This window comes from Crotalus tigris, unplaced genomic scaffold (assembly GCF_016545835.1).
Source record: "Crotalus tigris isolate CLP2741 ecotype Arizona unplaced genomic scaffold, ASM1654583v1 scf7180000023687.2574627, whole genome shotgun sequence".
Classification (NCBI taxonomy): Eukaryota; Metazoa; Chordata; class Lepidosauria; order Squamata; family Viperidae; genus Crotalus; species Crotalus tigris.
The window spans coordinates 820,974-836,756 of NW_024100118.1; the positions used below are offsets into that span (position 1 = coordinate 820,974).

Here is a 15,783-nt window from a genome sequence, read left to right on the forward strand (position 1 = left end):
TGAGTGCCATTGATCCTTATCTACTTATCTACTGCCAATTTAGCATTGAACATTAGTTGACTAGATTCATGGGTATAGGCTTGAGGAACATAATGTATGGTCCTGATTTTTTGCACCTAACCTGATGCTGGTTTCCTCTACTGCTGATTTCTAGTTTGTCTCTGTCTGAGTTACTTCTGGCAAGGCTTCAGTTTCTTTGCCCTGAATAGACCTTTTCAGTCCTTCCAATTCTACTGTGAATATTTTATTCCATATTATAAATCAACATTAATCTGCTAGCCTCTGTTATATTGCTTCTAATTCTGGATATTGTTCTTTCCAGAACTGGTGCATTTTTTTCAGACATCTTCATTGGACTTGATTTGTAATAGCGAATCTTTATTCATTTTCAGTCTTTGTATATTTGTAACAAGACAGCAATTTTTGTTCCAGTAGTCCTGCAGCTGCTGGCCTGATTTCTCAGCCAGCAGTCCTGAATCTTGTAGCTCACTTGTCACCAGGTGTCTAGGAACATCAACACCTAGCATGGTCCTTGTTGACTCAATCAACTACCAATCCAGTATAAGTTTCTGAAAGTTCTTTCTCACCATATTGTTTATGGGAGAGGGACTCTTCATCTGGCTCCTCTGATGAGACCTGTCCAGCATGGTTGAATTTCTGGCATTGCTCTCATGTCCCTCAGAGCCAGCAAGCCCACAGCCACTTCAAGTTAGTGTCTCACTGAGTGAAATAAATTATTATGGTTGTTCACACAGTCAGTCAGATGTTTAGACTTGATTTGGCATTTTACATACCAGACACATGCTTTTGTTTGTGTTAAAAGTATTGTCACAAAATTTAAGCTGTTCTAATTATAATTATCCTATTATTAGTTTTCAACACAGAAAGCTTTTATATTGTTTACTTACCTGATACTAAAGTTTGCCATTACATTTCTGCTCCATTCATGTATTTCAAGCTAAGCAAGTTTCAATTTTATTTGAAATTTTAAAATATTTATTACATTACATTTATAATTCAAAAGTATATCATAAAATTCATATAACACGTAAGATTTAAAAATCACAGGACATGATCAACTAAACCTTTGATTATCCCAATATCAATCACCTGTGATACACTGTGCGCCATCTGTTTTGGACAAAGTTGTTCCTCTAACCCCCCAAAAATTAACTGTTTGAGTACGTCACAATAAAATTTACTGCTGTGATAAATCTGCAACTATATAGAATGTGACATTAACATGAAATGTAACATGAAAATACTTTATAACATAAAACATACTTTATCAATTTAGACTACATTCAAAGCTGTACATTCTTTTGAAGACTCCCTTGTCAACTAGCATCTAAGATTTTAGTACTGATTTCTTTACTGTGAACAATTTGAACAGGATGCTAAATTTTTGCATATAGCTGTACTATATACCCTAGAACAGGAATCCCCAACCTTTTGATACCAAGGACTGGTTTCATGGAAGACATTTTTTCCACAGACTTTGCAGGAGGGAGGAGGAGCGCACAACCTAGATCCCTCACATGCGCAGGTTACAGTAGGGTTTGCGCTCCTGAGAATATAATTCCAGATGACCTGAGGTGAAGCTGATGCAGTGATGCCGGTGCTGGGGAGCAGCTGCAAATACAGATGAAGGTTCGCTCATTCGCCACTCACCTCCAGCTGTGTGGGCCGGTTTCTAACAGGCCATGTACTGGTACTGGCCCATGGCCCAGGGGTTGGGGACCCTGTCCTAGAAGATATGCAGGACTACAAGTTTAATTAAACTTTCTTACAATATTAAAAAGTACCAATATAGTGTTACATATCTGTATTTATAAGGCACAGTGTATAAAGTAATATCTTCTAAGATGGATAGACAAAGTTTCCAGCCCTTTTTTCATCGCCGTCTTCTTTCAGCAGATTTCAAGAGGAAGAGTAAGGTGTTAAAACTGCCACTTACATTTCCAGTAACATACTGTTGCCTAAATCTTTCTGGACAGATGCAGCTAATGACAACTACAACAGTTTATATGAGCTTATGCTTTTAACAGGACATTTGCACCACCTGATATGTAAGGTTAAATATTGACTTTAGAGTCCCAACAGTGCAATGTTACCATTGTATTGTTGCACTCAGTACCAAAGTCTAAAAAAGTCATCAGTATATGTATTCTTCAGTTTGACCTGCTGCTGAACATTTCTGAATAATCCTATTAGCTTAATAAGCTTTCACATGTACAGCAATCTGCATTAGGGGACAAAATTGAGTGAATCCAGGTCTATCACACTACTGTAGATATGATCTAGAATGAACTTGCTGCTCAGAGAACTGAGGTATTTCCATCTTTTAAAATCTTTGTGCAGGGTTGTTCCCTTTCCTTCTATACATGTTAGACATTCTAGCTTTTATCACCAGTTAATATTTTCCTGCCCTGACTGAATTGTTGATAACGTTTTCTTACTTTTATTTTGAATATACAATCCTTTGGGTTGTTAGCATCATTTATCAATTTCAACTGCTTCTCAGCTTTTAATTTTTCTAACATTTCTATAATTCTAAGCTTCTTTGGGGCATTCCTAGGTGATAAAGAAAACACTATTCCTTAGTGATTTGTCCTTCTTTCCTCCTATGTCCTTTTGGTTTTCAAATCTTAATTACACTAATTATGCAGCCATGTGAGCATTCATTTTTTCTCATTTGGTATTTTTGCAATTGTACTTTTAATGCTTACTTTTGGGAACTTTATCCATCTTTGATCTCCTTAGTCTATTAATTTTTATTGGAGCTAACTTAATTAAAATCCATTTTCTTGAAATTTTAGATAAGCATTTCACTATACTCACCGTCTGTTTCTCTTAAAATCAAGAGTTCCAGCATTACATTCCTTTAATAGCTACTTCCCTTTCGTAGGCTATTTTTTTTTTCTGTTGATGAACATGTCAAAAGCAGCTGATCCTCTTTTACCTTCTCCCATTCTAAAAGAGAAAATTATACATACAGTATGTTTCTTTGGCTTTAGTATGTTAGCATATTATTCTCTTCATTGTAAATGCGTATCTACCTGTTTCTTACAAACATGCAAAAATGAAAAAAACCCACATTTTTAAAAGTTCCACATTGTAGTTTCCTTTGTAACAAAATTAAAAACATTAAAAGTACATGCAAATAATACATTTATAATTATTATATGAATAAAGTGTAATTTTAGTATTTTAGATCAAACATAGTTTTTATTATTTTGAACCAAACCTTGATATACATTACATTTTATAACATAACAAAATGAGTATACATCTGTTAATGGTGCCAACATTAAATATCAGTTATAGTTTATATTTTCCTTATATTTGTTCATTTTCCTCTGAAACAAACAAAAAAAAATCTTGCTCCAAAATTTCTGGAATGTTTATATCTCAATTTATTTCTTCAAGATTATGAACCATCAAATATAACTATTTTTTCCTAAGGTACAATAGGATTTTATTTACTTTATACAATTTCCACCGTTAATGTTTTGTAATTATTTTTCATTATCATAATACCCTGACCGTATATTTTATTTTTTTTATTTTATTTTTTTTACAAATTTTATTTATAATACAGTTAAAAACAAACATTGAATTTAACGTGACATTCCAGTATATACATTCTTATCAGATTATTCCACTTTTTACAATCAATTCTTCATCTCTACATATACATCTAAGTTTTATATACAATACTTGTTCTAAAATAACATATATTTCTATCTTAACATTCATCTTTAATCCCGACCGTCCTCTTCAAATTCCTCCAGCGGTAAAATTTATCCCAGGTTTCATAATAAACTGATCCACATTTATCTTTTAATATCATTGTGAGCCTGTCCATTTCTGCATGTGCTAATATTTTATGTATTAACTCTTCCTCTGTGGGAATTTCCATGCTCTTCCATTTTTGCGCTAAAGCAAGCCTAGCTGCAGTCAGGATGTGTAGCAGCAGGTAGATTGTTCCCGTGTCATATTTTTCTGTCGTTATTCCCAACAAGAAGAGTTCAGGTTTTAACTTTAAGTCCAATGTTAATATATCCCTCAACCAGTTTCGTGTCCTGTTCCAATACTCATGGGTCTTTGGGCATTCCCACCACATATAGTAGTATGAACCTATTGCTATTTTACATTTCCAGCATAAGATGTTTGAACCCATTTTGGCTAGCCTTACGGGTGGGAAATGCCATCTATAAAACATCTTGTAAAGATTTTCCTTATATGAGGTAGCTAAAGTGAGTTTCCTATTCCTTTCCCACAGTTCTTGCCAAATATGTAGGTCGATACTGAAACCCAAATCCCTTCTCCAAATTAACATGGTCTCCTTAACCTGTTCTTCATACATTGTCTGATCTAAAAGAAAATGATATATTTTTTTAATCATTTTATCCTCAGGACCTAATAAAATTTTATCTAGTTCTGTCGGTTCTATCTTTATACCCCACTCTTTTTTATCTTGCTTATATCTTGCTTGTAGTTGGAGGTATGCCCACCATTCTAATTCTATCCCTGCATCTTGGAGATTCTTCCTCGATTTTAATTCTCCTCTCTCATCTAGTATGTTTTTATAGGTTATTACTTTCTTCAACTGAATAAACCTTGGGTGTATGTACATTTCTAGTGTTGAGATCCAACTGGGGACTTGCCTGTAGTTCTGTCATCGAATTTTGATCCATACATCTATTATGGATGTAGTGCCTCCGGAAGTACTGGTGAACTTTATGCTTCTCATCCCATAACATGGCATGCCATCCCATCTGCATGTCATGACCTTCCAGTTTTAATAATCTTTGATTTTCCAGTCGAATCCAATCTTGCACCCACAGTAGAATTGTAGATTGATAGTATTTTTCCAGATCGGGGAGGCTCAGACCCCCCCCCTTTCTTTAGCATCCTGTAATAATTTTAATTTAATCCTTGTTTTTTTCCCTTGCCAAATGAATTTAAGTATGGTTTGGTTGAAATTTCAAAAGAATTCCTTTTCTAATCTAATTGGTATACATTGAAATAGGAATAATATTTTAGGTAATATGTTCATTTTAATTACGGCAATTCTACCCATGAAAGAAAGCTGGAGATTTGTCCAGGTGTCCAAGTCTGTTTTAATCTGATCCATTAATTTGTCATAATTGTCTCTTTTAATTGTTACATACCTAGCTGTTAGATGTATCCCTAAATATCTTATTTTCTTTGTGATCTGAATACCTAATCTGTCAGCTAGTTCGTTTTTCTGTGTTCTAATCTTATTCTTCACGAGCATTTTAGTTTTTTCCTTATTTATCTTTAGACCTGCCATTTCACCATATTCACCCAGTACTTCCATTAGTCTCATCCCTGATTGTAAAGGTTCTTCGAATATGAAAACAAGATCGTCAGCAAAAGCTTGCAATTTAAAAATTTCTCTTTTAATCTCTAAACCTTTGATATACTCATCCTTCCGAATTATTCTATTTAGTGTTCAGTTTTGGCGATAGTTCTGGTCTTTTTAAAGTCAATTTCATGTCCTGTAGCTTTAAGGTCAAAAAAGAGGAACCAACTTCTTCCCTGATCCAACACCTTAAAGCCACAGGACATGAAATTGACTTTAAAAAGACCAGAACTATCGCCAAAATTGAACACTTTAATAACAGAATAATCAGAGAAGCCATTGAGATAGAAAAACTCCCACACAGCATGAATAAACAAGATGATACCACCCGCCTACCAGCCATTTGGAAACCCGCCCTTATTGACAAATGAGTCCCTAACACAAAGAATGACACCACATCCACACTCACGAAAACCACACATCCACGCAAAAAGCAACGCAAACCCACACTGATGATGAGGCACGACTACAAACCAGAAGCCAGACCACTGCTGCATCATTAGCCACTTTTAACCCCTCCAATCCATACATGAAGCAAACTGACACCCACCATGAAGATGAGGCACGACCACGAACGTGAAGCCAAACAACAGCAACGCAGCTCACCATCTCACATCCCCCTGCAACTCAGACTAACTCGAGCACAACTAAGCCCCCACCCAAACAGAACACTTCCCCATCCAATGAGAGCACAGCCAACCCCCCATCCAATCAGAGCACAGCCAAGCCCCTCACCAATCAGAACACATCTCCACCCAATCAGAACATAGCCAAGCTCCCACCCAATCAGTTCATACCTCCACTGGCAGTTAAAAGGAAGAAACAGCTACGATCACACATTGCTCCTAGAAGCACGAAGCCGAAAACACCAGCCTGAAGATGACGAATGGGACTTCATCAAAACGTCGCCAAGACACTTCCAATTTTACGCGGGAGAAAACCCGAATAACCAAAGACCTACATGCAAACACCTATGAAAACCTCAGAAAACAAATATAATTATATCTATCTATCTATCTATCTATCTATCTATCTATCTATCTATCTATCTATCTATCTATCTATCTATCTATCTATCTATGACATACTGATCTCCAGGACAGAGAATTTTATTATGCATTAAGCTTTTGTTAGCCACTGCTAACATTATCAAAGTGTAAGCTAATGTTGGAGAGACATTATTCTTTATAGCCCTTTAAGTATCAGTGATTTGGTCATTGAGTGTGTAATAAGTCCATCAGTTCGCCACCTGCATGTGATTGGATATATCAATCTCAATTCAACTGTGTTAGCCGATATCTGCCTACCTCTCATTGCTCTACTTCCAGGTGCCTGACCAAAAAGGATGCTATCAGGCCATAGTTTTGCATGCAGGATTAATCTTTCTGGCTATCAAAAGACTGTCATGAAATTAGTAATTAAGTGATTTTGGCTTCTCTCATTGACTGCTTGTTGGAAGCCAGCTGGAAAGGTTATAAATGATAATCACATGAACCTGTGACAGTGCAATTGTCATAAATACATGCCAGTTGCCAAGCATCCAAATGTCAATCACATGACCATGGGGATGCTGCAACAGTTGTAAGTATGAAAACAGTCATAAGTCACTTTTTTCAATGCTGTTGTAACTTTGAACAGTCACTAAATGAATGACTGTAAGTTGCAGGCTACCTGTAGTCTAATTCCTTACAATTTCCATCTGTTAACCCTGTCCTCTGGTGAAATGGAGAACTCTGATCCATCTGCTCTAGGACTACATTTCAGTTACCTGCAGACTCATAGTCATCTCCAGGCTAAATAGGATCATTATAAATCTAGTCATTCTTCTCTGGACAATGCTGCAATATGTTAATGTCCAGTTAAAAATGCATTGCTGAAATCTGGACCAAATATTCCAAATTGCTCCAACTAAAGCAAGACAGAACAGAACTATTACTTCTTGAGACCAGGATATTATGGTTTTGTTAATTTAACTTAAGACTGCACTAACTTTTTAAACGTAATACTGGTAGCCCTTGACTTATGACCGCAATTGAGTCCAAAATTTCTGTTGCTAAGTGAGACAATTATTAAATGAGTTTTGTTCCATTTTACAACCTTTCTTGTCACAGTTGTTAAGTGAATCACTGCAGTTAATAACATGGTTGTTAAGTGAATCTGGTTTCCCCATTGACTTTGCTTGCCAAAGGGTCACAAAAGGGGATCACATGACCCTGGGACACTGCCACCATCATAAATATGAGTCAGTTGCCAAGCATCTGAATTTTGATCACATGACCATGGAGATGCTGCAATGGTTATAAGCAGTGCTTTTTTTGTAAAAAAAAAAAAAAAAGGTGCCGGAACTCACACACGTCATACAACTCGCCTTGCCTACCCTACAAGGTTCCATCCCAAAAAGGTGCTGGAACTCCGTTCTGGGCATTCTGTGACAAAAAAAAAAGCCCTGGTTATAAGTGTAAAAAATGGTCATAAGTCATTTTTTTTCAGTGCTTTCATTGTAATTTTGAAGAGTCACTAAATGAACTATTGTAAGTCAAGGACTACCTGTATTTCTGCTACTTGCACCTCATTAAGCATCTCCATCCTGTCAGAACCTATCCTTCCATCCCCCCACCATCCAATCTCAACTGTTAGTTTTCTTCTTCTTCCTCAAGGAAAAACCCAGTCCAATTGCCCTTTGAAAAAGCACCTTTGCTATGACCTGGGTAACTGAGAATCTCCACAGACCTCATTATGCGTTTCTTCCCTGTTGGTCAGTAAATTCTTTTGTCAATCTTCTGCATACTTTTAGAAGGGCATTGTTTTGGGGTAAAGTTACATTTCCATCAATATAATTGAAACTTACATTTCCTGCTGTTTCCTGCAGTTTGCAGCTATTTCTATAAAAGCTTTGTCATCTGCTCCAGGAAACTGCCACCTATGTCTTTTGATGGCTATACTATCTATGGCATATTTTCACAGCAATATAACTTTTGTTTCTCACTCCTGCCTTTACCCAGGTGCTTGTTTTCTGTACTGATTCATCAGTTTCTGTACGGATGCATCAATTCTTTAGATATTCTATCTTCTTTTTTATTGTCTTACTCTTTTTGAGCAGTATATGATAGAAACCCAAATGTCACCTCATCATATCTTTACGATGCCTATTAAATAATATTTGCCATACAAAATAAGAATTTAATTATATCTTGTTTATTTCTTATTCTCTGTACTTAGATATTAAAGGGCATGAATGCATCTTTCCCATTTCCTTCAATATTTTTCTGTATATTCTTGAAATCTAGTGCTGCTGTACTGCAGTCAAGTTCTTGATTGTGATTTTTGTCCAAATATCTCAGTATGTAGTCATCCAACTCTCCAGTATCAGGTTGAAAGCTGACTTGCCCAGAATTATGAGATATCGGGTAAGCACATTACTTTCTCTCTTTGTGAGGTGAACTCTTAACCCTTTGTAGTGGCACTGTAGGTCACAATCTTCAAAATCATCTTTTCCAGACTACACTATCTTCATTGCAAACAATTTATTCTCCTATTGTTTTTCTCTCAGTATACTGATCTTGGACTGGAAAGAGGGATGAAAACACTTGTGAATCCTGATCCTTAACCTGTATACCCTTAACCACTTATGCTTTTAAGATCTTATTTAATTCTAGCCATAATCTGAGTCTATGGAGGGAGGGAGAGAGGCACTTCCATACAAGACTGTGCCATATGCAGACTTCTCTAATACTACCATTCAACTGCATTCAGTTCCTATGCTGGTTTACCTCTGGGTCATCTATATTTGAAACAGCAGTACAACTAGTATTTTCTTTCAAATGTTGTGGATTGGTGAAGCTTATGGTCACCCATTTTCCTAGTTTCACAAATTGTTGGTTCCACTTCTAGAATCCAGGGACTTCAGTTTCCTTAGCAGGTACTTCAAAAGGAAAGATGACTTCCCTTCATACGTTAGTAACATTGGGGTGCATATTTTTTCTATTGCAATTTTTTTTTAAAAAAAATCAGTATGAAGATAGGGCACAACTGGCAATTTATTTCTCTCTTGTTAAGAGGGGAAGTAATCATGTTTCTTGCAGGATATGTGGCAGGCAGCTCATGGTGAAGAATTTTTTTTTGCTTCTTGTTTTCTGCATTTTGAGGTCAAAAGGTTTCTAGCTAATTGTTGATTATCTTCAAATTGCTTTTGAGAGATTGAGGAATTGAAGGATAGCAGAGTGAAAATACCTCCTTTCATTCATCAATTGCTCATTGTCAGGAAAAAGAAGTTTATTGTGGTACTGTGTTTATCTCCAACTGAACTGTAAATTTCCAAGATATGCTGGGGAGAAGGGAACACCCTGATTTCCATATTTGACTCTTTCCCCAAAGATTATGAAAGAATGTTTTTCTGATTGAATAATTTTTGGTATTCTTTGAAGCACATTAATCCACTTAGAAAATTGGCAATATTCACTTTTCAAATACTGCAGCAACTTTGCAATATGTAGATAAAATCTGTGCTGAGTTGGGCAGCCTTATAAATCTAAATAAAAAAATAAGTAATGGAAACCAAAGGATTAGTAAAGAATCTACCTTTAAAAATTATTCTGCACTAAACTAAAGTGCTCAGGAATGTATCAGTTGCTGTTTTGCTTGGTGTCAGTGCCATATCCTAATGTAGTTCATTGCCTCTGAACCAGCACAAGGGAGACATTCCAAAAGTTCTGTGCTCAAACAACTCTTGGCTGACATGCATAATTCAGTTGGCATAGACTCAGTAATAAATCCTACAAATATATATGCTGTAGTACTACAAAATGATTTATTATGGTATCTATAGCTACATACAAAGCACAACAGAGAGAGATCCTAAAAAGTCACTAGCTGCTTTTTTCTTCGTTATTTTAAAATTATTTTTAAAAAGCAATCGAGTATTCAATATTAAATATTCCTAAACACCCCCAAACCATCTTTTGAAAAAGGTATTAAGTTTAAATTAGTGTATTTGTTTAGTGTATTTTGCTTTGTACTAAAAATACTGTCTTATGAATAAAATGTATTAATTTATGGGCATTATATCAAATAAATGAAAATGAAATAAGAAGAAAGGCTAAACGAGTCATGTAGGTTGGTAAAAGTAAGGCATAACCTTTTAAAAAAATCATACACAAAATAATAAATGTTTTCACATACATTTTAGAATAGTTATCTATGTTTAATTTTCCATTCTTGAGCAAGACTTTGAACCAGATAGACATTTCTGAATTTCATTTAGTATTGGAAGACACTAATTATGCAGCTCATTTATTCCTTTGAAGTGCATTTCTGATTTTGGGACTAAACCAGTTTTGATTGTTCTTGTGGCTTGCATGTAATGAAGAAAAGGCATGGGATACAAGCTAGTTAATTTTCCAAAATCTCTCGATTTGGGGACTAAACCAGCTTTGATTGTTCTAGTGGATTGTATATAATGAAGAAAGGGCAAAGGATGCAGGCTTGTTAATTTTCCAGCATCTCTCAACAGCCTTTTATACTATTGACCTTCTGGATTGCCTGGCTCACTTAGAAGGCATACTAGTAGGTAATTCCAATCCTCCTTGGCAGATTGGTTCCCCAAAATTGTATTATATTTGTAGTTTGCTGTTCTGCCACGGTGAGACCTTTGCTCTTTAGCATGTCATTGTATCATTGATATCCATGCTAGTATAATTCAAGACAGTTTAATTTTGGGCTCATATAACATATTAAATCTTAAACCTGGGTTAACCAATCATATAAATAATGACTTTATATGATGTCACACGCAGCTAGGACAACATCAGGGTTTCTCTGCAAATGAATTATGCAAGTCCATTTTAATCTAGTCTAGCATGTAATGCGAACACAGCCACAGCTTGTGTCTTCTTCTATTTTCAGTTTCTGGATGAGCAGCTTTTTAGAGACCAGAGGCTGTGCATAAGGTAATTGAAAGGGACAAGAACCATGGTAGGTAGAGTCATGTTACAACATTTGAATTGTCACAATATATGCATGGCAGGAGCTAGAATTTTCCTTTCTTTTCTCATTTTTTTTAAAAAAGCAATTGAGTTTTTAAAGTTATGTCACATCTTTTTATAGATTATGATAACAGTTTTCATGCATTCTTACTTCAAACTGTTTATTTTCAACAATTACACTGTTGGAAATTGGGGAGAGTTCCAAGGTCCATAAAAAAGGACCAAGGGCTGCTAAAAATCCAAGTTGCCAAATCCTGTTAATTTCTATATTGCAATTGCAATATTGCCAGAAATTGTAGCAGACTAGCTAGGTCTCTATTTTATTTTACAAATTTGTTTTCTATTCCATAAATAATCAAAGCAATAGCTCCCACTGTACTGCATTATAAGAATATTCTGTTATGAGTGCAAAGTTTAAAAATTGTTACAATTCTACTATGGATATTAAATCCCACCTGCCCCCCATTCTGCCCCTGCCCTTCCCATCTATAATTGAATTTTAATGGTTGGTGTTAACCTATTTGTGTCTCTGTGTGTTTATGTGTGTGTTTAATTGTAAGCCACCCAGAGTTACCCTGTGGTGAGATGGGTAGCCAATAAATTTTATAAAAAAATAAATGTTATATTTTTCCTAATCCCTCCACTAAGTTCTTAAATGAAAAATGGAATAGCCTTCATATTATTTCCTACGTCTGTGTAAATACCAAAACTGAAATCTGTAATAGCCCTCTGATACATTTCATATATTGTATAAATTGCAAGCCACAAGAACTTTAGTTACATGACCGAGTGCTATTGCTTGATTTAACCAAATAAAACAATCCTTTAATAATTAATAATTGTTCCTTTAAATATATAACCTATTGCTTGGTATGCAAGAATTCCATTCAACTGAACATTTTCTTCCCCAAACAACTAGCATGGAACAAATCTACAAAATGAATGTATTTATCTTGCTTTAGGTATCAGTGTATCATCCTTGGGGGAAAGTAATGCTTTTTACAGAGCCTATTTCTACTGGAAAACTACAAAGGATATAAAATACAAAGGTATCTTTTTCAAACCAACTACTGGGGGAAAAACTCATATCATTTTTACTAAGGGATAAATAGAGCTCTTAACTCAAGGGATGTAAAGAATAGCTTTAAAGTATAATAATTTGTATCTAGCTTCTATAGGGCATACAAAAACTGGAGAATAATTAATCATAAATCAACAAAATCACAGTTTCTATTTTTTTCCCCATATTGCCTAAGATGGAAGTAATCGTAGTGATTCAAGGGTCAGGTTTAGCCATGGAGATAATTGGTAACATGACTTAGTTACTATCTCATAGGATTATTGAACTGAATGGAGACCATCATGCAAGTCCAGCAGGACTTTCAGAGGATGAAGTTGAGGATGCGGACTGACTGACCTTAGAAGATGTAAGGAGAACCTGAGACCTGGTGGACTAGTGTGGTATGTATTGTTTGGGTATGCTACCCTGAAATTCCTATTGGCAATCCTGTTCTTAAGTGAGTATGCCACAAACTCACTGTTTTGTTTGCATATAAGAAAATTTCCAAAGAATAGCCTACTAAAAACTAGTTTTCATATTTTCTAACATCCAAAATATTCTCAGAGTATTAAAAAAGGAGACATGATATAGCCATGTGAGATTCATTTTCAGCTTTTATTTTCTATTTGAACTTGCGGACAGGTTAAGGGAGAATGCAAATGCCTATCATTTTTGTGGTATTTGATTAATTGATTATGTCCTAGCAATCATTTTCTGCATGACTGTCCCTAACCTGTTCTTTCAAGTCTCCCAACAGTGCTGTCATTGCCGCTGTAAATGAATCCATCCATTTTGCTGCTGGTCATCCTCTTCTTCTCTTTCCTTCCACCTTTCTCGGCTTTAGACTCTGAGTCTTTACATAATGTATCTGAAATAGGATAATTTGAGCATGGTCATTTGCACCACATATGAGAACTCTGGGTTGATTTGTTCAATGATCAATAAGTTGTTGTTTTTTTGTTTTGTTTTTTGGCTGTCTGTGGTATTTCAGGAGTCTTCTTCAAAAAAGTTCAAAGGTGTCACTATTCTTCCTATCCTGCTTCTTCAAAGTCCAACTTTCATTTCCATAGAGTATCTCGGGGAATAATATGACTGGCACAGTTCTGATCTTTGTGGGTAGAGACATATCACAGCATTTGAATATCTTTTTCAACACCTTCCTTGCTGCTCTGCCAAATGGCATATTTCTTGACTGCTTATTTCTTTGCTATTTATTTTACTATTGATCCTAAAAGGCTGAAGCTATCCACCATTACCTTCATTGTGTGATTCTAATTCTAATGCTGGTATTACAGATGTAAAATGAATCTGACTCATTACCTAATTAGCAGATAAATTAGCTGGTGTATTAGCTGATGTAAGCACCTGGCCTATCTTTCTAACATTTTTCAACAACAAAAAAAAAAGATTTGCTTCAACTCATATTGTGCCAATTCACCCAATCAGTTTTCTTGCAGTAACACAGCTAAGATTCTCACTTTAGATGCAAAAGGCATCGCCCATTTTTTTGAAGGCAGAGTGGAGCTGAGTGGCAGACCACACACTTCACATTTTGATGATCTCAGTCATTGGCATTACCAATTTTAAAAGACTCAGATAACAGCTGATGTAGAACATTTCTGCCAGATACAAAATTTGAAAATTCCAATACATCTGGAGGCCCCCAGATTGGGGAATACTGTCCTACATTTATAGTATTACACTAGATTCCGTGCAATTTAGTCTCCTTGATTGTGATTAGAAACAATACATTGAAAAAAATATTTTTCGTACCTGTTATGTATTGATTTTATATAACCTTTATTACAGGGGTGTCAAACTACCGGCCCGCAGGCCAGATGCATCACCAGGAAACTGCGCCCACCCCATTGCTGGCAATGGAGAAAAAGCTCTGATATGTCGTGTGACATCACGTGACGTCGCGAGTTTGACATGTCTGCTTTATTACATCTGTGAATGGTGCAGGATATAAAAAAGCAGCCTTTGTGTAAATCTCATATATATTTGGGCCCAAGCTGCTGTTTGTACAACAGATGGAATGAGTCATAATATTATCACACTAAATATAATATGCTATGCTATATTGTACCTACAATAAGGAAACACAACAGTCAATATCTGATTTCAATCATTTTTAATACTTTAGCACTCAAGAACTCAGATATTGGTGTCAATATAAATTCTTTTGCAATAAGCTCAGCCTTTTAAAAGATATCTTTTTATGATTAAAAGGTTAAATTATGTATAAAAACAATCCTTTTGTGATTCTTATTCCACCCAGTTTCAGACCCATTAAAAGCTAATTAAACGGATGTGTGTACCACATGCTACACTGAGGAAGGATGCAGCCACATCATCAGCTCTTATCCTTTTGCTTAGTATGGAAAATAGCATTAGTGGTTTTAAGTGGTTTAGTTAACATGGTGGGAGACAGCATGTTAATATTAACAGCTACCTGAATCCCATGTAAATATTTTTCTCAAGCCCAAATTTCACAGCATTTTCAATACCTAGTTTCATCACAATGAAAGTAGGAACGATACAAGAATGTTAACAATATTCCATTAGAGCCAGCATATATCTATGTATCTTAGGGGTTACATATATTCACTTTCAGATTCTCACAAAACTCCTAATGTAACAAGAAGAAGCTGGACTTCTTTTCTTTTATTTCATTTCTTTCTTTTTGTTTTGTTTTGTTTGTTTTGGATACAGTGGAATGATCTGTGCTATGGGTTGTTTAGAGAAAACAACCCATATTGAAAATTTATCAAGGTGAAACAACCCTTTCATAATGTACTAAAGGAGAAAATCAATCTTTAACTATATTCTTTCTTCTGGGTTTATCCATATATGGTTTTGAATATATCTGCCTGACTGTTGTCCTTGCATATCTTTGATACATGATATATTCTGGTTGATTCTTGATCCAAAAGAACCCCACAGATAACCATGAAGTAGACAGAGGATATTCTTCTTTGCAGCATAGTAAAGTTTCAAGTGGCATCAGAGCAGGTGGATTGGAATTGATAGCTAAATGGTAGATTTTAAATAATTACTGGTTTTAATTAACACTCTGAAGATAAACAGCCAGAGCCTATTGGCAGAAAGTTAATTAAATAGAAAGGGAAATTGTTGGAATAACCAATTGAATTTAATTTTGGAAAGCTCCAGAATGGGCTAGGGTGGCCAACTATTCTCCCTGTGGCTAGTATAGTTTCTTTCTGCTGATCAGATCAGGCCATTTACAATAGCAGCCTGGTTTATCCCCATTGCGCCAGAAAGTTAGATGGTATAATCCCTTCAAAGTGGTCCAAAGCAGGAAATCAAACTTAGGAATGCTAATGCTC

At 35.5% G+C, this 15,783-nt stretch overlaps 1 long non-coding RNA gene across 1 annotated transcript; it reads left to right on the forward strand.

Moving 5' to 3' along the window:
- The first annotated feature begins 2,239 nt into the window (after positions 1-2,239).
- On the forward strand, positions 2,240-14,911 carry LOC120297767. Its single transcript, XR_005553880.1, has 5 exons — positions 2,240-2,331; positions 11,294-11,362; positions 12,336-12,422; positions 12,710-12,834; positions 14,243-14,911. It is a non-coding gene; the product is annotated as an uncharacterized LOC120297767 (long non-coding RNA).
- The last annotated feature ends 872 nt before the right edge of the window (positions 14,912-15,783 follow it).